Below are 24,069 nucleotides of genomic sequence, written 5' to 3' on the forward strand. Positions count from 1 at the left end.
CCATGTAGGCTCAAGATCAGTGGCAGTGGTGGGGGATGTATTTCTTCCTAATAACCTTCCTCTTCTAAGTTTCCCCCCTGAAAGTCAGGTCAATCAGAATGCTGGAGTATCTGATCCCTGGTTTTATACAGGAATATTATATTCCTCCTTTCTCTTAGGTCATTCTTAGTTACCCATGTGTCAGGCAGCATGCTAAGGATTTTTCATATATTCATCAATTGTTTGATTTCTCCCTCTACCTCACCTTGCTTCTTTCCTCTCCTGCCCTCAGGTGTCAATTCCTTGACCTTTTCTAATAAAGATTCTGCACTCTCAGCTCCACTGGAGAGTCTGTTTCATGGAGAGCCCGACCTGAGACAGCCTTTGTTTAATATGCCCCGTGTCAGAAGCCCACTGAATAAAGGATACCATCTTGGAACATAGTGTTCCCATGAGCGACCACCCCACTAGGGAAGACCAGTACATGACATACAGAATTGTGTGCCCATAATTACAGCTTAGGGGCACCTGTAGGCACTCAGTAAGTGTTCTCATGTAGTTAGGGGATAATGATGCTCCCACAAGTAACTTCTGAGGTAGGCATATCATCCCCATTTAATACACAAAGAAACAAAACTCAGGAAGGTAAAGTAACTTGTTCAGCTAGTCAAGAAAGGAGCTGCAATTTAAAACTAGCTCCAGTTAAATGACAAAAATTGTGTATACACACATTTATTATGTTAACAAATAGAAAAAATAATGAAAGGGGGCTAACTGAATAGAGTGATATGGGTAAATTTTGGCTTGTCTATAGTTTCTGCAATAAGCATATATTGTTGTATAATAAGAAAACGTAGTTTTACATATAAAAATGTATATTTGCACTCATGATGAATAACTGTTAGCTAGTAATAAACCGTTAGATATATATAGAATTTTACAATCATAAATCTGACTCATGAGTTACTTCTTTTAATCTGTGGAAAAATCCCATGAGGAAAGAAAAATTCTGTCTTCAATCTTATGTTACAAATGAGGAAATTACAGCCCAGATCATTCTCTTTTCCTGTTCCTCCTCTTCTTCCTCCTCCTTGTCAACCTACACAGTTGTTTTATTTTTCAAAATTATTGAACAGAAAGAATGCTAACTCTAAAATCCTACTAGATTCTCAGTGAATAAAGAAAAAAATATCTCTCTCATCACACTTGGTATATTAGTCAGGGCTCTTAAAAGTGACAGAACCAGTAGAAGATATGTGTAAATATGAGATTTATAAAGGTATTTCATACAACTGTGGGAATGGAAGAGTCCAAAATCCACAGGGCAGACAGTGAAACTGGCAACTCTGATGAAGGGTCTGGATGAACTCCACAGCAGAAGTTCATTGGCTAAAGAACCAGTGAAAAAGTCTCCCTCTTTCCTCAACTATCTTCATTTGATGGGAGTATCTCATTCTGGGAACACACCTTAGTGGACTTCAGGTGTAATCAGCCATAGATGTAATCAGATGACTGATGACTTAATACACCAGCCTTGTGGTTTATCAACCAGTCATGAAATATTGTTGCAGCAATAGTCAGGCCAATGCTTGCCTGACAAGACAACTGGGCATCTTCAGTTGGCTAAGTTGACACCAGAACCTAACCATTACACTGAGTCTTATAGTTTAGAGCATTTTCAGTAAGGTTTAGCTTAATAAATTAATTACTTAAAGGTTCTGAACTAACATAATTTCATGTAAAACTATTTGCAAATTGTAAAGCACTATGTAAAGGATTTGATAATGAGGTCCTGAAAAAATTGGAACATTCCTAAGTATTTGGAATTCTTAGTGTTTTAAGTTTCTCAGCTGCTAAAACAAATACCATGAAATGGGTTTACTTAAATAACGGGAATTATTGGCTCATGGTATTGAAGCTAGGAGAAGCCCAAAACTGAGGCATCAGGAAGGCAATGTTTTCTCACCAAAGACAGTGGCTTTCTGGGGCTGACTGCCAGTGATCTTTAGCCACTGGCTTTTCTGTCACACAGCAATGCACATGGCAGCATCTTCTTTTTCTGCTGGAAGGTCCCCATGGATTCTCTCTTCCTGTGTCCAATTTCCTGTGCCTTTAGGGACTCCAGCCATACTGGCTTAAGGTCTACCCTAGTCACCTTAATGATAACGTCTTCAAAGGTTCTATTTACAAATGAGCTCATACCCACAGGGCCAGGGGCTGGGATCTAAGCACGCTTATGGTGGGGAACACAATTCAACCCTGAATACTAAGTGTGTTCACTTGTAAGCTGCCAGAATGCGATATACTAGAACTGGAACAGCTTTTATGAAGGGGAATTTAATAAGTTACAAGTTTACAGTTCTAAGAAAGTGAAAGTGTCCATATTAAGGCACCAACAAGAGGTTACCTTAATTTAAGGTAGGTCCATGGGTTAGGAACACCTTTGTCATCTGGGTAGTTACGTGGCTGGCCTCTGCCTCTCCAGATTCTCACTTGCTTGAAATCTCATGGCAACATCCACTGGGCTCCACGCATCTCCAAACATCTGTGTCTCTGTCCTCCACGTGTCCACATCTGTGTCGGCTCTGCTGTGAAGTTTCCGTCGACTCTGAGGCTTTGTCATTTCTCAAGGCTCTATTGTTTCTGTTGGCCCTGCTCTTAAGCCCTGCTCTTAAGTTGGCTCTGTCATTTCTGTCACTTCTGACTCTTCAAAATGTTTCCTCTTTCAAAAGAGTCCAGTAAACTAATCAAGACACACCTGGAATGGGTGGAGTAACATCTCCATGTAATCAAAAGTTAATACCCACAATTAGGTGTGTCACATCTCCACAGAGATAATTTAATCGAAAGATTCCAACCAACGTTATTGAATCAGGATTAAAAGAAATGGCTGCCTCCACAAGATGGAATCAGGATTAAAACACAGCTTTTCTGTGGCAAACTAAGTAATCTCGATTTACAGGGTGAGGATATAGTAAGAAAGTACAATATTGTGTTCAGTATTATAATGGGAGTAGATAATGAGACACCGACCTCTGTTTGCATTCAAGGGAGTAATTTTCACCCAGATTCCTAGGCATTTTTAAAATACTCAGTCCCATAGGGTCAGAAAATAGTTAAAACATGGACAGAGCTGAGTGCAGGGAAGATCCAGCAAAACTAAGATGTGTGAGGCCAGAGAAGCATGACTTCTACTTAAGAGTTTCACCACAGAGTTCAGGAGAAGTTCATTGCTTGGCTCAGATTAGTTATCAGCATATTCTCAAAATAAGAAAAGCTGGTTCTCTTTCTGTAGGCAGCCAGGGTATACCTTATAAATAACTAGCTTGTACATGCTGGAAAATCTCAGACTAGGAATGGGGACCAGTAGATGCTAGTGTCCCTCCAGATACCTTCCCTCTCTTTTAAACTCGGGGAGAATATATATTCTTTCTCCTTCTAGGTATTTTCAGTACTGTGATTTTTATTACTATTTTAAAAATAGCTCATAAAACCTGGAGCCTCATGATATGTCTGCAAACTCATGTCAGGATTTTAAAGCACTCAACCCATTCACGGACAGGGGAAGATGGTCATGAATCCAAAAATAGTTTTACTTGAAGTCATGCGGTAAAGTGATTATGTTTTTTGTTGCTGCTTTTGAATGTGTGTGTGTATGTACGGATATGAATATATGCATCTTTAAGTCTTTAACCAATTCCCCTAATTTATTGACTTATATGTTTCTCCTGCTACTGGGGAAACAAATGAATAAATACATAATAAAAGAACAGGCAGAGATGGAGGGGAGTAGGACTATTTGTCTGGGATAGTGATAATAAAAATGATTAGAAATGCCAATGTTCACTTCTTCCGAGAGAATTAAAAATCTTAGAGATCACAAGATCTAGAGAAAAGATAGGTGATCTATTCACCCCTCCACCTCCCACCCCCACCTTTTACAGGTGAAAAGACTGAGGCACATAAAATTAAAAGAACTTACCAAGGGTACCCAGTGGAAAACTTTATAGACGAGAGCATAGGGTTCAAGTTAGCTTCATCTGCATAAGACAAGGCAGCACAGATCTAAATATTGGGTTGCCCACGTTTTTATACAGTGTTGAGAATTTGATGAGATGACTCCCTGGCTAACTATGATCATTATGAAAATGTATCTCCCAAACAGCAGGATGCAAATAATGCAAGGATTAAAAAGTACTTTCTAACACTTAATTAGCAATGTAAATTCGAGCCAGTTCTCTGTATCTCAGTTTGCTCATCTCCGAAACGAAACTGATAATAGTATCTCACCCAATAGGGACTAAATTAACATTTGTGCATTGGGCTCTCCTCTTACCCTCCTTGAGTGGCAGCAAAGCCCTAGAGCAGAGAGTGTACTGTGTGGTCCAGGCAATGTGTTTCAGGTTCTACCTGCATGGAGTTGAGTGCCACTACAATGGCTGAAGTGAAGTGGGCCAAGAGGATGTGATAGAGGCTTTCACTGGCTAAAAGTCACCTCCACCTGATGTCAACTGCCAGACCCTTTCAGCTACCTGTTAGGCAGAGGAGCTCCGATAGCCCACGGGCATTGACTCTGAGACAGTCCACTGCCACTGTAATGATCCACCTAGCTTTTGTGTGGAGTAGTCTTGGGAATTAAGTTGGGCAATAATGGCCCAGCAGTTTGCCTTTTCATCTCTGAGGGTGGCACTAATCTCTTCCAGTCCACATGTGGACTTGGTTTTTATTACCATTTTGACTGGAGGTGGGTTTAGTTTCTTGTACTCCCATTGGACCTTTTCCCTTATTCCACTGGTCAAAGGAGTGCTGCAAGCATTTTTGCCAGCTGCTAACTATTTCCACCTTGATTATGCATTTGGGAACTGGGGAAATAACCAACAGGTGGGTTTGTGGACCATTTAGATCTATTATTTATCTGAGCTAAAGTCAAAATACCATCCATTATGTGGCCTCCATAAATCCTTCCTTGCACAGTAGGGCTTTCGAACCCTGGAATTGGTGCCAGCTCAGACTCTGTATCCAAAACTCCTCACCATCTAGTTACAGTTATTCCAGTAACTGATTATAGGGTCCTTTGGGGGAAGGGCCAAAAAAAAAATCACTACTATATATGGGTGTTAAGGCATTGAGGTGACCCTACCTCTCTTTCAATCAGTGTGTTCTGGGACTATGAGCTAACTCAGGTCTGGAAGTTGGGAGAAGGGAGCAAGACTTTCCATCTGCCTTCTGGTCATTCTCTGTCGTATGTATGTATGTATGTATGTATGTATGTATATGCATTATTTACACACACATACATACCACTCCTCTTTTTGACTGCCTATCCTGTATTACATGTACATGTACAATTTATTGGATGGCTGCCTATTTATATCACTATTGTGAATGTTGTCTACTGTCCATCACAAAAGACGTTGTGGGTAGAGGCTCCTAGTTGCTTTTGTGGACTTGCTGTCCAATACAGCAAATATATTCAGCCCTTCCCCAGCCTCTGTGGTCCTGTAGTTTTATCAGCCCAATGACACTAGGGGACCCAGCTCTGGAAGTATCCTTTAATATCAGCCTCCGCCTAGAAATCAGTCACAACTGAGTTTCTCTGCAATGACAGTGCCCTCGTCACCAAAAAATTTCATTTCCTTGAAAGCAGCATTCTCTGCCTCCCCTGAGAAAAAGTCAGTTGATGGGTCTTCTAGCCTTATATAGCAGATCCATTCTGGTATGCCTCTTGGCTGAGCCTTTTGATCGCTTCCTTAAAACAGATAGTTTTGACAGTCACCTCATTTGCTGTGACACTGTTTTCCCCCTCATAGCTTTCAAAATCCTTCCCAGAAATGTCTTCCAGCCCCCTCAGAAGGCACTGAATCCCAAGACCTGAGTGTGTGCTCCATGTTAACAGTTATTCAGCTTTATATTTCCCCGTGCTCAGGTGCAGTATCCTTCAGCATCTACTTCCAGGCACACCCTCCTGTTTCCTGATGGTACATTTTGTTCAGATCTTGCAGCTTCCTTGGTAAATTATTCTGATATTCTTTTAGCATGATGAGACATGACATGAGTTAATGGTCTAGAGTCCAGGAGCAGAAGTGGGGAAGATATTGTGAAGAGCGAGCATCGTTCTTGTAAGTTATCTGCCTCGGTTGAGCTTCCGTGTACAGAAGGGTTGTATCCCTAAAATATAGGAAGGCTGATATCCTGTTGCAAGGGTGAGTGGGCCAGTTTTCCTTGGTTTTGACTTGTCTGAGAAGGTATTTATTTATTTATTTATCTTTGCGTGGGCAGGCATCAGGAATCCAACTCGGGTCTCCGGCATGGCAGGTGAGAACTCTGCCACTGAGCCACCATTGCACCGCCCTATTTCTCCTTTATAGGGAAAAATTTTTTTTTTCTACTCCACTTTTGAAGGGTTCTTTTCCTAGATATTGAACCGTAGGATTATGGGATTTTTATTTTAATATCTTAAATAATCACTCCACCCTCTTTTTTGTTGCAAAATTTCTGATAAGAAGTTCAGAAAAATTCTTATCTTTGTTCCTCTCTGGATAAGGTTCCCATCCCCTCTCTCAGACTTCTTTCAGCATTTTCTTCATCTTAGTTTGCCAGCATTTTGAATATGAAATGTCTCCGTATAATTTTTTAATCGCTATTTAAATTCTGTTGGTGTTCTTTGAGTTTTTTGGAGTTGTGGTTTGGTGTCCATCATTAATTTTGGAAAGCTTTTGGCTATTATTATTTCTAATATTTTTTTCTGCTCTGTTCTTTTTCTTCTCCTTATGATATTCCAGTTACATGTATGTTACATCTCTATAAAATGCCCCACAATTCTTGGATGGTCTTCTGTTTTCCTTTTTCTCCTGTTTTTTAATCTTTCTGTTGACTTGTTAATACTGCTTTTCTCCGCACAACTGAACCTCCTTTTGAGCCCAAAGATATTTAGTGTTTCTGATTTCTAGCATTTTCTTTACATTATTTATCAGACTTTCCATTTCTTGGCTTACATTAGCCATCAGTTTTTTCATGTTGTCTACTCTATTTTTCCCATTAGAACCTTTAAGCTATTAATCATAGTTATTTAAAATTTCCTGTCTGATAATTTCAAGATGTGTCAGATTTGAGTGTTATTTTGATGCTTACTTTGTCTCTTCAAAGACTGTTTTCTTTTTTTATTTCCTTTTGGCTCTCCTTCTTATTTCCTGTTGAAAGCTGGGAATGTTTTATTGAGTAATAGGAATGAGGTAAATAACTGATGTAAACTGATACTTAGCATGAGAATTTATTTATGTTAGTTTGGCTAATAGTTGGGCTCTGCTTCATATCTGCTATAGCAATAGGTTCCAGAGACTTTAAACTCCTCTAGTGTCCTTGGTTTTTGACTCCTCCTTTCACTTTGGACTTCTATGAGTATTCCCCCTTAGAGAGTCTGTGTTTTGAAATTATTTCAGCTGTAGACCATTGTTGTTCTACTGGATCACTGAAGGCATGGCGGTAAGGAATGGAGGAAGGAAGCACTCTATAAAATTCCAATCAGATAGTCTTTTATTGAGTTTGTGCCTCCGACCTGTGATCGTTACAAGTATTTTGTCCTTATTAGTCTCTCTCCCTTTCCCCACACTTAGGTGACACAGGAAGGCTACGGGGGCTGAAGTGAGAAGATTCCCCCAGTGCTCTGGGACAAGCTCTGGCACAATCATCCTTGGAGTGTAAGCCTTTGCTATGGAGAGGGCTATGTGCATATTTCACAAGAAATATTCTTTCTTTCCCCCTGCCAGAGTCATAAGGGAAACTTTCTCAGACTTTCACCATGTAACCTGAATGCACTCCAGGAGGTAAAGCACATCAAAATGTGTCCTTCCCAAGTCTGTGGCCCCGGGAGTTTCCCACGTTCATGCTTCTGAGTCCACACTCAGCCTCAACTAATTCATCAAAGTCACCATTTAAGTGTTCCTACCAGTTTATTATTCTGGTAGGTTCTGCTCCAGGTAAGCAGAGCTCAGCTGTGACTCTCTGGACATGTCTACCTTTCCTGATTCCCAGATTGTGACTTCCCTGCAGACTAAGCTTTCTGATGGGTTCAAAACAAGTCATTGATTTTCAGTTCACTAGCTTTTTCTTGTTTTAAGGATGGGAATGACAACTTCCAAGCTTGCTCATGTCACACAGAAACCAGAAGTTACAGGTGGCCTTTTTAGTGTAATTTTTCAGAGGAACAAGTCCTCTGGTACAGGGAGTCTGATCGGGTGGTGATCTCAGGAAACATAAGGGAGGGAGCAGGAGCAGTGGGGAGGGAAAAAGGCAAGTGAAGTGAAAAAGTTGACAATATCAGTGCTACGGCTGTAGACAATATAGGCTGGACTCTGCTCTGGCCACTTGGAAACGTACATAATGCCTTCAGGAACAGTCTCAGAAGGACGAGTGTCTGGCTGGGCATTTACTCATAGGCTTCTGGTCAACACTATTGAGGGTATTCTAAGGAATCGTTAACCCTAAAACACCCCCCAGGCTATGGATGTTTACAGGTTTATAATCTGGCCAAGGCCCTGAAGCAGGCAGAAAAAAGGCTCATGTAGTCACCCCTGGCATTAGTCATGTAGGCATGAGTCTGACCTCTCAGGATGACCCCAGAGCAGCAGGAATCAGAAGTGTACTATGTGAGTGTAATATGAGGTGCGAAGAACATCTGCAAAAAAAAAAAAAGTTTTCTGAACTGGAAAGAGCATTGGAGAGATTTGGTAACTATCAGTGGGTTCTTCCTTATTGCGAAATGCATGCTAGATAATGTTGGAAAATCAGTACTTCTCTACATGTAGCTTTTTATATCCATAGAGTTATCTATGTATATATGCCTCTATTTCTGTATCTCTCTGAGGTCTTCAGTGACACATTCACACTTTGATCTGTCTCAAGCACCTTCACATATGCTATCTCATTTTACCCTATCAAGCCTGCAAGAGAGTCTTGAACAAATAAGGCCATGATCTCAAAGAACTGGAGTGACTTTCCCACAGCAGCACAAGAAGGAGGGAGTATAGTTGGGATCTGAACCCATATCCCTCTCACTATGGACGATGTGACCATTCTCCCCCACTCCCTGAGCTGCGTAAAAATCTCTCTTCTTTTATAGATCCTACTGAAGCAGAGCTGTGGCATGTTTGTTTAATTTGGTCACATAAAATACTACTGGATTCGAGTACCCCTGCTCCCTCCCCACCTCCAGGCAGGCCCCTTTGTGTGGAGCCCAAAGGATTATCACCACCAAAAGCAGGTGTCTTTGTCAGTTTATCTATCCACTTGGGCAGAATTTTCAAATAAAATTCCTGAAGGGGAGGTGTCATTCTATAATTTCCACAAAGATACCCTATAGCCCTGTATCTTCCACTGAGACATTATAAGCACAAGAGCTTGAGCAATTTTATTAGATGGTTGAACGTAGTAGAGAAGGGCCAGCCGTGTATACCAGCACAGTCTCCTGTTGCTCAAAGGACACCTTCTCATGGGGATTCTTCCCACACTGCATCCTGAGCTCAGCAGAGCACATTCTTCATGGGGAAGAAGAAACAAAGTGCTTCATTTATTACTGTACATATTAATTCACATATTTTTCATTTTATATAGAGAATAAAATTATCTGGTTCTAATTCTGGTTCTACCACTTACTAGCTTTGTGCACTTAGAAACCATATTTAACTTCTCAGGTTTCATTACTGTCCATTAGTGCTTATCTGAAATTTCTAGTCTGTGAGCAGTGTCCAACACAGCACTGGCGCAGAGCCGGAGGTAGATCATGTAAACCAGAACCAAACACTCTGGACTTTAATTTCCTCATCTAGATTTAAATCATCAGGCACAAATTTAGCTGTAAAGTCCTGAATTCTCAGAGGCATGGGTTTTGCTTACCTAATCACAATTCCATGTCTTATCCCAGGCATTGCAATTCAGAAATTTAACTCAGGTTGCTATAAAGAGGTTCAGGTTGCATTTCAAAGTTCTTTATTCTTCATGGCATCCCTGCAGTCATTCAGGGTGTTGTGTTATCCCCCACTTCATAGCTAAAAACCTGAGGCTGAAGAGAAAGGAATGCGTGCAAGTTGACACAACCATAAGAACTTTTAACTAGGTCTGATTCCCAGACCGAGTAGCCACAACTGCAACTATGTTTTTCCCCTAGGGCTTTTCTCAACTGAAATTCATCTTCTTTCTGGTGATTTCTTGTCTTTGATCAAACTATCAGGCAAGTAAATTCAAGCCATTTTTTTTTTTGAGCCAGTAAGCCACAGGAAAAGCGTATCAGGCTTAAACTTAAAAGTATCTGGAATTAAGCTGACGTTTTTATATGAGCTTCATTTAAGGCATGTATGCAAGCAACCAAATCCTCAATGTCCTCATATATAAAATGTCTAATAGCTTGGATTTGGGGATATTTAATTAGATGTGGCAGACATAAATGTAAAATGTCTATAGCTTTGAACTTCCAGGAAGATGGAGGAATAGGATAGGTCCAGTTCACCCCTGCTCCAAAGAACAACTAGAAAAGGGACAGAGAAAAGACCGGGACAGTGATTCCAGGGTGTAAGTGACCTGGGAGGTCACTTTTACACCATATAGGGAGGGCCTGGTTGAAAAAATAGAAGAACTGAGATGCAGAGAACCGGAGACCAGCCAGCTAGTGCAAGCAGCCTGGCATGTCCATTTCCAGACAGAGGCCCGGGGCCATCAGGAGCACACAGGGAGACAGGGAGACAGGGACAAGGAGTAAGCCAAGCCACATTCCTTGAACGTACTACCCTCACTCCTGTCACCCGCAACCTGTGACTGCCCCATACTCCAAGCTTCTGAACCCCATTACCCACCCCCCCACTGTGCTACAAGAACCTCCATCTCAACTTCACTCCCTGCTCCCCATGCGTCTCTACCCCTCCCTACCCCTCTCTACACTCCCTCTCGCAAATGCTCCACACCCAACCCACCTTTCCCATGCAAGTGTGTAGTCTCACCCTGCCCTTACAGAGACCTGGGTACTGGCAGCTAGCTCCTTGACCCCAATCTCTTCCTCCCTACCCTCTGTAGGCAGTCACCTGTGCATCTGGGCTGCAGGTGCTCACCTTCACACCCAGGCCACACCCACATCCAGCCCATATAGTTGCTTAGCCCAGTCCGGTCCTCTGCTGTGCTCTGTTCAGGCATATATCAGCATCTGGGCACCCCCTAGATGTGCACATGTGGCCACTCATGCCACAACCCCTCAGCTCTGAGCGTGTGCTGACCTATGCATCTGGGTGCCCAGATCATGAAGGCACAATTCCATGCTGCTGCCCCTGAGCTCTGTGCACCTGCCCACCAGGGTCACACTCCCCAGACCCTTGCAATGAGGGCCCTGTGTCCCAGACATGCACTTACCAGATCCATGTACCAACACCACCACGTCATCCTTGCCGGGCACCCATGTATCTGTGCACGGGACTATTGACCCCTGCACCCTACGACCCTTGCTTCACACACGTACACATCCTTGCCCCACCCTTCTTCCATACTTGGCAGGTACTCTCAGGCACATCTGTATCACATAGCCTCTACCCTGCACAAGCAGGCACCCCTATACCACCCCATTCCAACCTGCAGACCTGTGCCAGGACCCCGCTCACCCATCATCACACACCCATTATCACCCACCCCTGACACACGTCCCAGGGCTCCCTGACCTGCATTCCGCCCCTACACACTCATGCATCCACATCCTGTCCCCGGCTCAAGGATACATCCATGCCCCAACCTCCCTGTGCGGTAACTTCTGTGCACTGTACCTCGACTTCTGTGCCCTGTACCCCACACCCTGACACCCATGACCCACATGCTTCATATGCTTACCTACCCACATGTCAGCCCCAGCACAGATGCTCTGTACCACCATTCACTTCCTGCCATGCCCTACCTCTGTGTCCTCAATGTGGCACCCTGCTCCTGAGCCCCAAGGCCTGCCTGAGCTTTACCTCGTCCCCACGGCCCCTGTACCACATGTCTACAACCCTGTGACCCACACTCCACACTTACAGGCACAAGTGTAGAGTTGCCAATCCATGCATACACCTGCACTGCAACCTGTCACTACAATGTTGTGCCCCTCCCCACATCCCGCATCAGCTCCATGCCTGTCCAGCAAATACGAAGCTTAGACTACTGAAGGAAATCAATATCCAAAGTAACCCTAGCAAGATATTTATATGCCATGAAGACAACAGAAGATCATTAACCATATGAAGATGCAGACAGATACAGCCCAGTCTAATGACCAAATTAAAACACTGGAAGAGACACAGACTTTGGAACAACTAATCAAAGATGTTCATATAACTTTACTAAATGATATTAATGGGATGACATAAAGGGGATCCAGATGACCCTAGAATAGCATAAAGAGGAGTTTGAAAGAATAAATAGAAAAATAGCAGATATCACAGAGATTAAAGATGCTATAGACCAAATAAAAAACATACTAGAGACACACAACAGCGGATTTGAAGAGACAAAAGAAAGAATAAGTGAACTAGAAGACAGGACAACTGATTTTAAACACACAAAAGAGCAAATGACAAAGATGGTACAACTTGAATGGGATCTCAGGGAAATGATGGACAAAACAAAGCTCACAAATATAAGAAACGTCAGCATCCGAGAAGAAGAAGAAGAAAGGGCTGGGAAGATTAGTGGAGGATATAATGGGGAAAAACTTCCCAACCTTTACAAAAGACATAAACATGCAAATGAAAGAAGCCAAAAAAACTCCAAACAGAATAAATACAAATAGGCCTACCACAAGACACACTGATTAGTCTGTCAATTGATGAAGAGAAGCAGAAAACCCTGAAAGCAGCAAGAGAAAAACAATCAACTACATACAAGGGAAACCAAATAAGACTGAGTTTGGATTATTCAGCTGGCACTATGGAGGTGAGAAGGCAGTGGTATGATATATTTAAGATCCTGAAAGACAAAGACCTCCAGCCAAGAATTCTGTACCCAGCCAAACTGTCCTTCAAAACTGAGGGAGAGATTAAAATTTTCACAGGCAAACAAAAGCTGAGAGAATAAATATGTCAATAAGAGACCAGCTGTATAAGAAATAATAAAGGGAGTTCTGCCAGTCAAAAAAAAAAGACAGGAGATGGAGGTCTGGAGGAGAGCAAAGAATTGAAGAGTACCAGTAAGGGTAACTTAAAAAATAAAAAGAGAAAGAGGGACAAGAACATGTAGATCTGATAAATAAAATCCAGAGGATAAGATATTGGATTCAAGAAATGCCTTTACAGTAATAACTTTGTTAATGGACTAAATCTACCAATTAAAAGACACAGATTGGCAGAATAGATTAAGAAATATAATCCATTAATATGGGCTGCTTACAAGAGACTCATCTTAGACACAAGGATACAAATCATTTTAAAGTAGAAGGGTGCAAAAAGATGTTCCATGCAATCTGTAATCAAAAGAAAGCAGGAGTAGCTATAGTAATACTGGACAAAATAGACTTTAAATGTAAAGACATCATAAGAGCCAAAGAAGGAAAAAATCAGAAATGAGGGGGTCATTGCCACAGCCCTGAAGAAATAAAAAAAAATCATAAGAGGATACTACGAACAACTATACAGTAACAAACTAGTCAACTTAGATGAAATGGATAAATTCCTGGGCACACAAACAAGCTACACTGACTCAAGTAGAAATAGAAGATCTCAATTGATGCTGAAGAAGCATTCAACAAAATTCAGCATCCTTTTCTGACAAAAGCACTTCAAAAAGTAGGACTCAAAGGTAATTTCCTCAATATGATAAAAGGCATATATGAAAAACCCATAGTCAGCATCGTACTCAATGATGAGAGGCTGAAATCTTTCCCCTAAGATCAGGGATGAAACAAGGATGTCCTTTGTCACCACTATTATTGAACACTGTTACTAGAAATTCTAGTGAGAGCAATCAGACAAGACAAAGAAATAAAAGGCAAGGAAGAAGTAAAACTTTCATTATTTGCAGATGACATGATACTATGCTCGGAAAATCCTAAGAAATCTACAACAAAGTTACTTGAGCTAATAAACGACTTAAGCAAGGTGGCTGGATATAAAATTAATTAACCAAAATCAGTAATTTTCTATACTCAAGCAATGACCTGAGGATTCAATTAAGGAAAAAATTTTATTCACAATAGCAACTAAAAGAACGAAGTATCTAGGAATGAGCTTAACTAGAGAGGTAAAGGACTTGTACACAGAGAACTATATAACACTGTTAAAAGAAATTAAAAAAAGATCTAAATAGGTGGAAAGATATTCCCTGCTCATGGATAGGAAGGCTAAATGAAGTTAAGATGTTAATTCTACCCAAATGGATCTACAGATTCAATGCAGTGCCAATCAAAATTCCATCAACCTACTTTGAAGACTTGGAAAAGCTAGTTACCAAATTTATCTAGAAGGGAAAGAGACCCTGAATAGCTAAAAGTATCCTAAAAAATAAGAATTAAGAGGGAGGATTAACACTCTCCAATTTAAAAATTGTATTATCATGCCACAGTGGATAAAAACAGCATGGTACTGGCACAAAGATAGAAGTATTGACCAATGGAATAGAACTGAGAGCACAGAAATAGACCACCAAATCTATGGGAAACTAATATTTGACAAGACCCCCAAATTCACTGAACTGGGACAAAATAGTCTTTTCAGTAAATGGGCATGGGAGTACTGGATATCAATAGCCAGAAGAAAGAGAACCCTTACCTTGCACCTTATACAAAAATTTACTCAAATTGGATTAAGCACCTAAACATAAGAACTGGTACCATAAAGCTCCTAGAAAAAAATGTAGGGAAACATCTTCAAGACCTAGTAAGAGGAGGTAGCTTCCTAAACTTTATACCCAAAGCACAAGCAAGAAAAGAAAAAAAAAGATAAATGGGAAATCCTCAAAATCAAATGGTTTTGAGCCTGAAAAGATTTTGTCAAAAAGATGAAGAGGCAGCCAACTCAATGGGAGAAAACATTTAGAAATCACATATCAGATAAAGGTTTGACATCCTCTAAACATGGAGAAGTCATACAATTTAACAACAAAAGAAAAAAAACAACCCAATTATAAAGTATACTAAAGATATGAATAGATATTTTTCTGAAGAACAAATGCAGATGGCTAAGAAGCACATGAAGAGATGCTCATTCTCATTAAGTACAAGGAAAATGCATATCAAGACTATAATGAAATACCACCTCACACCTGTAAGAATGGCAGCTATTAAACAAACAGGAAACTACAAATGTTGGAGAGGATGTGGAGAAATTGGGACACTTATGTGCTGCTGGTGGAAATGTAAAATGGTACACCTGCTATGGAAGACAGTCTGGCTGTTCCACAGAAAACTAAATATTGAGTTGCCCTATGACTCAAGGGTAAAATACCACTACTTGTACTCAGAAGAACTGAAAGCAGTGATACAAATAGAGATTTGCACACTGATGTTCACAATTGCTAAAAGATGGAAACAATCCAAGTACTCATCAAACGATGAGTGGATTAACGAAATGTGGGATATACACACGATGGAATATTATGTAGCAGTAGGATGGAATGACATCCTGAACCACATGACAAGATGGATGAGCTTTGAGGACATAAAGCTGAGTGAAATAAGATACAAAGATAGAAGATACAAAGATACAAAGATAGAAGTATTGACCAATGGAATAGAACTGAGAGCACAGAAATAGACCACCAAATCTATGGGAAACTGATATTTGACAAGACCCCCAAATTCACTGAACTGGGACAAAATAGTCTTTTCAGTAAATGGGCATGGGAGTACTGGATATCAATAGCCAGAAGAAAGAGAACCCTTACCTTGCACCTTATACAGAAATGGACGGATATTGTATGATTCCACTTTTATGATCATGATAAAGGTAAAATCAGTGGCTTATAATACAGAATATAGGGGATTTAGAGACACACAGAAGTTTGAGATGGGTGTATAGTTTACTAATGAGATTGAACTTAATTGTGGAGGAATAAACTGAAGTGAAGGCGGTTCACTAGTGGGTCTATAAGTAATATTACCATATTGAAGGTGAACATATATGAAAGGGGTTCTATAGACCCATGTGTCCCACCAATTAATGTTACAAATATAAATAAGTTCTTGCATGAACTACTGTAAAGCTATGAGTCTTGTAGAAAGAGTATATAATTTGGAGGTATATGGGGAAAAATGATATTGTATGCTCTGGGTATATTTAACAGGAAAACATCAACAGTACCACAGCAATACCAGGGATATATAATGGGGGGAGGGATAAAAGTTAAGGGGAGGATTGGATTTTCTGTTTGGTGAGGGTGTGTTTATTGGTTATCATTCTCCTGCAGTCAATGAAATTATCTAAAATTGAGAGTGCTGATAGACTGCTGACTTTGGACATTATGCATGAGGCCCAGTAGATAGAGGTGGCTGAAAGATGCACTAAGTAGATTGGATAATGACAGTGTAAACATGGTGCGGCTACAAAAAGCAATGAAGTTGTGAGGGATGCAACGGTGTGAATGAACCTGTGGGACATTTGTTGAGGCAAAATAAGCCAGAAACAAAAGAGCAAATAGTGTATGATCTCATTTAGAAAATACTTATAAGAAAACTGGGGCCTAGATTGTAAGCTCTTATAGCAGTCACATTTAGCCGCGAGTGGTAATTCTTATTTCTGGATTTTGAGGGGCTGTGCTATATATGTATAACCTGGTATTTAGAGATAAGAATGAAGCCAATGGGGTTGGGATTAAGGTAATTCAGAATACAGGGGTAAGGAAGACATCGCCCATATTTTAGAACTTCACCTACTCTTTGAGACCAAAGGAAGAAAGTTTTATCACGTCCAGAACCTAGGTTTTCTTAGCACATCATCAAACCCAACCTGTCTGGATAGATCATTTAAACAATCCAAACACGGGGAGCCCAACATAAGAATGAGAGCCTTTAATCCTGTATAGCTGAATGCAATGCCTGGATATACCCAAGACTATATTAAGGATATAATCAAAAAGTATTGGCAAAGTCCCTTGAGGAATGGAAGAAAAATTATGGAAGTATTAAACTTTGGCACAGTATCTGCGGATTCCCTGGTGGTAAACATTAGAGACACCCAAGTCAATAGGCCAAACCCTTGATCTTGAGGCTTACTCTTGTGAAGTTTATGTATGTAGCCAAGAAGCTTAGCCTACCTATAGGTATACTTAAGAGTCACCTCCAGAGGACCTGTTTTGTTGCTCAGATGTGGCTTTTCTCTGTTTAAGCCCAACTCTGCAAGTGAAAACATTGCCCTCCCCATTATGTGGGACATTACATCCAGGGATGGAAGTCTCCCTGGCAGCATGGGAGATGACCCCCAGGGTTGAGCCTGGCCCTGGCACCATGGAATTAACAATTCCATCCTTACGAAAAGGGGGAAAAGAAGTACAGCAGGTAAGGTACCAGTGGCTGAGAGAGCTAGATAGAGTCGAGGGGCTACACTGGAGGTCACTTTTACACATGTGTGCTGGTTTGAAAGGATTTATATACTCTAGTAAAGCCATGTTTTAATACTAATCCCATTTCGTAAAGACAGCTGTTTCTCTTAATCCCTATTCGGTACTGTATGTTGGAAACTTTAACTAAATTATCTCCATGGAGATATGACTCAATCAAGTGTGGGTATTAAACTTGATTAGGTGGAGACTCTCCACCCATTCCAGGTGGGTCTTGATTAGTTTACTGGAATCTTATAAAAGAAGAAGTATTTTGGAGAAAGCTTCAGAATACCACAGAACCACAAAGCAGAGAGTCTATCAGCTAGCGACTTTTAGAGATGAAAAAGGAAAATCCCTTCCGGGGAGCTTCATGAAATAAGAAATCAGAAGAGAAAACTAGCAGACTTCACTATGTACCCTTCCAGCTGAGAGAGAAACCCTGAACGTCATCGGCCTTCTTGAACCTAGGTATCTTTCCCTGGATGCCTTAGCTTGGACATTTCTATAGACTTGTTTTAATTGGAACATTTTCTTGGCCTTGTAACTCTAAACTAGCAACTTATTAAATTCCCTTTTTTAAAGGCCATTCTGTTTCTGGTATATTGCATCCTGGCAGCTAGCAAGCTAGAACAGCATATTTCAGTTAGACTTTGCTACCTAGCATAACTTGATAAACCCCAATCAAAACCATTCTTGTCAATCCTAAAGAAAACCTAGGGCTTATATAAGATTCCACAAATGTTCCATGTAGTAGGGTAACTCTCCAAAACCTACAACCTTCAGATGGGTCCCTGTACAAGGTAAGTTCTGAAATACAGAGGGGCCAGCCCTTCTAGAATATCAACTAGTTCCATCCCCTTATCCCACATTATTGACAGCCTCTTCCAACATGAAAAAGGTAGACTGGGAATACCCAAAATATCCCTAAAGAGTGGGAGAAAGATCAAAGGAGATGGTGGAGTTATACAGAGAATATAGGGTTTAACAAGTGAGTATGAATGTTGAATCATTATGCTGATATTTCTTTTAGCCTTTAGTACCTTAGAGCAGTTAAAAATAAAAACCTAAAATTGTACAATTGCAACCTATACCAAACTCTGAAATTTGTTCTACAACTGATTGCTGTGATGTACTTTGAACTTTATTGCTTTTATGTGTATATGTTATTTAAAGAGAAGGAGGAATATAACAGAGAAGATAGGATTTAACAGATGAGTATGACTGCTGAATTATTGTATTGATATTTCTGTTGGTCTCCAGTGTCTTGGAATATCTAGAAGAAAACTAAAAAATCACGGCACTGTATTCCATACCAAACTTAAAATTTGTTCTATGCCTATTTGTTAAAAGGTACTTGGACTCATTTCCTGGACCATGCACCTCCCCCCTCCCCAAACATACTTGGAAATTTATTTTTTTTTTGTATATATTTCACAATTTTATAAAAAAGCTTAAAAAATAAAATACATTTAAAATATCTACAGCTTTATGAAGATGGAAAAGAATGTGATCCATCCCTCCTCTTTCTCCCTTATCTTCTCCATATTTACCTATCTACTGTTAATACTAACTTGTTAGACAAGGGGTAAAATATATGGATGATGACTGCATTCTCCATGATTTATTTTCTTTTTTATTCTTTTCCCCATTCCCTAGTGTCTACTAGGGCTGGAAGGCAAGGGGGCCTTCCTGGTTTACAAGGCCTCCAAGTAAGTAGACTGCCTTCCCTTCCTAATGCCCACAACTCACCCACAAGAGCCTCCATTTCAGAAGCTCAGAGGATAGAGTGCTAGCCGTAGGGGTCTGGAAAGAACTTTGGATGTCAGATGAGGGTTTGAGTCAGTTTAGCAAACATGTTTGAAGACTTTATTATTCTCCAATTTAGCTGAGGCGACAGGCATGCAAACAGGTAACTATAATGCAATGTCAGAAAATCTAAGAATTATGTGAAAGTTTTGCTGTAGAATGGCCTTGTCTAATAGGGTTAGAACTGACATTAGTTCATGGCTCAGACCCTCAGTCCTGAATTTGAACAACTGGCCATTCATCCATCCACATGGCTCCTTCCTATGTAAGTGTCTGGTAAGATTCATTCTTTATTATCTTTTCCTCCTGAAATCTTAAAGTTTTAAGATGTTCTGAAGAGGTGGAAAAAATTTTACATATCTTTTCCAAAGTCTGGTCTCTTGGCTAGCATCCATTCTAGGATTCCGCTGAGGTCCCTGGGTTGAATGGTAATAGCAAGAGGCAGAATGGCATTGTGGGAGAGCACTGGGGGAAGGAATGAGAGTTGGCTCTTAGACCCGTTCTATTGTCAACATACTAAAGGTAATGGTCAGGTGAAATCTCATGTCATTTCACCACTCCTGGCCTTAATTTCCCCTTTGACAAAAGAAGGCAGATGGATCGGACCATTTCAGGTCTCTTTCCCCTCTAAATAATGAAAAACGTATGATCTCTGGGGTTTGAAACTCAGCTCTGCTTCTAATCAGCTGTCTGTGACCTTGAGAGGTCACTTTGTTTCTTAGAGCCAGCTTATTGATTCAATAGAGGAGGTAACTTCTTGGCTGAGATGCTGTGGGTTAAAGTGCTTAACTGAAGATATGGGACATAGAAATCAGACAATACTCACAAATGGCTCTGATACCATCAACCTGTTAATGAATAGTCTTAGCAAACAACAATCTTCATACATTTTGTTTTGGGAGAAGCATGATTTATATTGTATGGAACTATTGCAAGTATTAATTTTTATTAAAAAATATCTAGTTGATGGAATTCTTCAAAAGTTGGCCATAATGTTATCTAAACTCATATAAAGTAAATATTTGAGAGAGAGAATAAATTAAGAGAGGAATAGGGTTACAGAGCTTAATTGCAGAGGTGAATATATAGAAATAATTTTATGCTTATTGGGCTATTTCCCAGGCCTTTCTTTTCTCCATCCTTGGCCAAGGTGCATGCACATGTGTGTGCATGTTTGCTTTTTGTGCAATACATATCACCAACACATAGTCCTGCACTAAGGGAGTCCCTGGGATTTGGTGAACTGAGGAAATTTCACCAGGCCAGGAGTTTTAAACAGTGCTGCAGAGACTTAGTAAAAGGTCAATAAACATGATTTCCTCTCCTAAGTCACTCCCCTCCTCCTCTCCACCCTCTGCTATTCTATATACAAGGCACTTATTTTCTCCCCCCTGTTTTCAATCATGTAATTGACCCTAATAACAATTCTGTGAAAGAGATTGCATTTTCATTTCAAGGTGGGGAAATTTGGGTTCAAGTTTTCCTGAGCTAGCACAGTTAATATGCAGTTTCTCTGGGATTCAAACCCTGGGCTGTTTGAGTCCAGCATCTGAGCTCTTTCCAAGGTCTGTCCCTCCCTTGAAGGAAACGTTTGCTAAATACTTTCAATTTGTTTGGCCCTCTGCTAAATGCTTTGAGTTTTATTGAGAACAACATTTTTATTCCATCAGCCTCATACCCTGATATGCAAAGATACACAACTCTAATACAACATGGCATTTTCTAAGAGCAATGAGTAAATTCTAAGGGAAGCAGGAGGATCAGAGTCAGAGAGAGAAATGGGATGACCAGGGCAGAGGTGGAGTGATGCCCTTTGAAGATGGAGGGAGAGGCCATGAGTCAAAGAATGCAGGTGGTCTTGAGAAGCCGAAAAGGCAAGGAAATGGATTCTGTTTCAGAGCCTCCAGAAGGAAACAGCCTTGCCACACTTGACATTAGCTCAGCAAGTCTGATTTTGGATTTCTGACCTCCATAACTAAGATAATGAGTTTGCACTGTTTGTGGTAATTTTTTTACAACAGCCAAAGGAAACAAATACACTTGCTTTTATACTTTGAGTACATGAGAAGCCAGTGCACTGCTTGACTGGAACAATGGCAACCTGGTTTATGCTTTCAAGTGATGTCTGTGGTTGCTATATTGAGAACAGAATATGTGGTGAGGGAGTAGAAGCAAGAGTCAGTCAGGAGGAGCTGATGGGATACAGACTGTGCAACAGGACTAGATACAAAAACTCAAAAATGGACAGCACAATAATACCTAATTGTAAAGTAATCATGTTAAAACACTGAATGAAGCTGCATCCGAGCTATAGGTTTTTGTTTTGTTTTGTTTTGTTTTTACTATTATTACTTTTATTTTTTTCTCTTTATTAACATTCTATATCTTTTTCGGTTGTGTTGCTAGTTCTTCTAAACCGATGCAAATGTACTAAGAAACGATGATCATGCATCTATGTGATGATGTTAAGAATTACTGATTGCATATGTAGAATGGTATGATTTCTAAAAAAAAAAAAAAAAGGTGTAAGCAGAGTACACTTAGTCAAAATAGAAGTTCTCTCCTGTCAGGAATAAATGTTATAGTGCAGCACGTAAAAAAATAAATAAATAAATAAATAAATCTTAAGAAATGCATAAATGATAAAAATACCTATTGCATATAAGCTAAAATCCTTTAATAAATGTAGTTTAAAAAGGTACTATTTATAATTCCTCAAAAATATAAAGGTGAAAGTCCTTTAGGGAGGAAAAAAAGGACTTTTTTTTTTTTTTACAGAAGAAAAACCATCACTCTTCCTGCTCCAGCCAGCCAGCCTCTCCTGAGAGTTCGCTGAGGACCGTCATTGGAGCTGCCAGCTCACGGCCTGTCCTGTAGACCTTGGGCGCTACCTCCCCACAGTTATGTGAGACACTTTAATAAATTTTATATTTACAGCTAAAAAAAAAAAAAGAGTCAGTCAGGAGGCTTCTATGGCAATCTAGGTGAGAGCCGTGATGGCTCAGACTGGGGCAGCAACAGCAGGGGAAGTACAAACCATTGGTGATCCCTCTTTGCTGGCGCCTGTACCAGGCATGGGGGATGTCCCATGGAAGAAGATAGAACCCTTTCCCCAAAGGGTCCAGAGCTTAGCAGATCCAGCAGGAAAGTAAGCCAAGACAGAGAGGTAAGTGTGCTTGTGGTAGATGCCCAGGGTGCAGTGTGAGCTGAGGAAGTCTCCTCTTTGATCTTGTGTCCTCTCCAGGGGAGCAAGGAAGATGAGCACTCATTTATGAATCAGAGGAACATCACTGATTTGTGGGATCAAGAGCTACTGAGACCGAGGGACTCCCATGGAAGTGGCTGGCTCAAAGGTTACTCCAATGACAACACAGCACAAACACAGACTGAACTTCTCCCATGAGCTTGGAAGCCGCCCACTTCTGGACAAGGAAACAGGAGACAAAAGTCTTATTTGAAAGGCAAAATGCCTCCCTCCTCCACCCGCCTTGTCATTTCCTCCTCACTGACTTCCTTCCTCGATCACCAGCAAAACTCATTTCCCATGATATGTTGGGTACATACTGTTTTGATCTCTAGCTCATCCCCCTCCAGTGTCGTAGAAATGATCACTGATGTGTCTGCTAGCTTTCAACATTAATGAGACCTCGATCCTTAGGGAGAGTCACAGGAGGTCAGTAGCAGTCTATCCTGGATTTTCTTCACTTCTCAAATGTGAAGACCTCTGCATATTCCCTTCTCTTGTTCTGCAAGGTGGTAACAGTATCATCTGGAATGAAGAGTAATGTTTGATTCATTTCATGACATGGTGCCGGGGTTTTCTGTAGGGACACTTCAGGTGTTCCCAAGCACTTGGCTTCAGCTCTATTGAGTAGAATAGGATGTTGCATGACTTCTGGAGGTATGGAGGATGGGAACTAAGCAAAAATATATGAGGCATGTTACAATCTTATATACAAGCAATCTTTTCATTGTATAATGACCCTGCACTTGACCACATGAACTTCTTCTGGCTAGGAAGGAATTGCTGTTTTTAATTTGTCGCTTCCATTTTCTTAGTGTGCAGAAGCCTGCCTTGGAACCATCAACTCCATTTAGCATGCTGACAATCAGGTTGGTATGAAAATACACACCTTCATAATAAATCGCAAACTTTTAAACTGACACCTTACAAAATGTTTGATTAAATAAGAAAAAATAATGGCAAGGAATGAACTCTTCAACATCAAGATGGTTTTGATTTGACAAGTGGTAGACAAAGTAAGCTTCGCAAAAATAAAAGATCTAGTTACAGGAATCCAAGGGGGTCAAAACACAAGCATTTTATCATTTTCAAAATTATGATGTCTACGAGGAGTATTATAACAGTTAAGTGTTTATTATGTACCCAGACATTGTGCCGAGCACATTGCATGCATCTTCTTCAAATCTTCACAATACTCCTGTGAGATGGTAACTCATTTAAATCATTTCCATTTTACTGATGAAAAACCTCAAGCTTAGAAGAGTTAACTTAGGTTCACACAAACAATAAGTGGCTGCTCTGGGTTTCAAATCCAGATACACCTGAGACCAAATCTGTGACACAGCACACTACAGAAACCCTAAGGGGCCAAATGGCTAACTTTACAGACCCATTTATTGTCCATCATTATGGTTGCCCTTCACTATGGTCCATTATATTTGTGTATTCATCTCTTATTCTTTGCAGATTGCTTTCACAACTTTTTTCTTCAGTTACCCTTTTAG

At 40.5% G+C, this 24,069-nt stretch overlaps 1 long non-coding RNA gene across 2 annotated transcripts in view; it reads left to right on the forward strand.

Moving 5' to 3' along the window:
* LOC143688595 (uncharacterized) overlaps positions 1-23,373 on the forward strand; it is a 435,526-nt gene extending 412,153 nt beyond the window's left edge. For both annotated transcript variants that reach the window (XR_013178163.1, XR_013178162.1), the window contains 2 exons: positions 22,099-22,225; positions 22,565-23,373. This is a non-coding gene — a long non-coding RNA (uncharacterized LOC143688595). The remainder of the gene's footprint in view (positions 1-22,098; positions 22,226-22,564) is intronic.
* Positions 23,374-24,069: the final 696 nt, after the last annotated feature.

The sequence above is a fragment of the Tamandua tetradactyla genome, chromosome 6 (assembly GCF_023851605.1).
Source record: "Tamandua tetradactyla isolate mTamTet1 chromosome 6, mTamTet1.pri, whole genome shotgun sequence".
In the NCBI taxonomy this organism is placed as follows: Eukaryota; Metazoa; Chordata; class Mammalia; order Pilosa; family Myrmecophagidae; genus Tamandua; species Tamandua tetradactyla.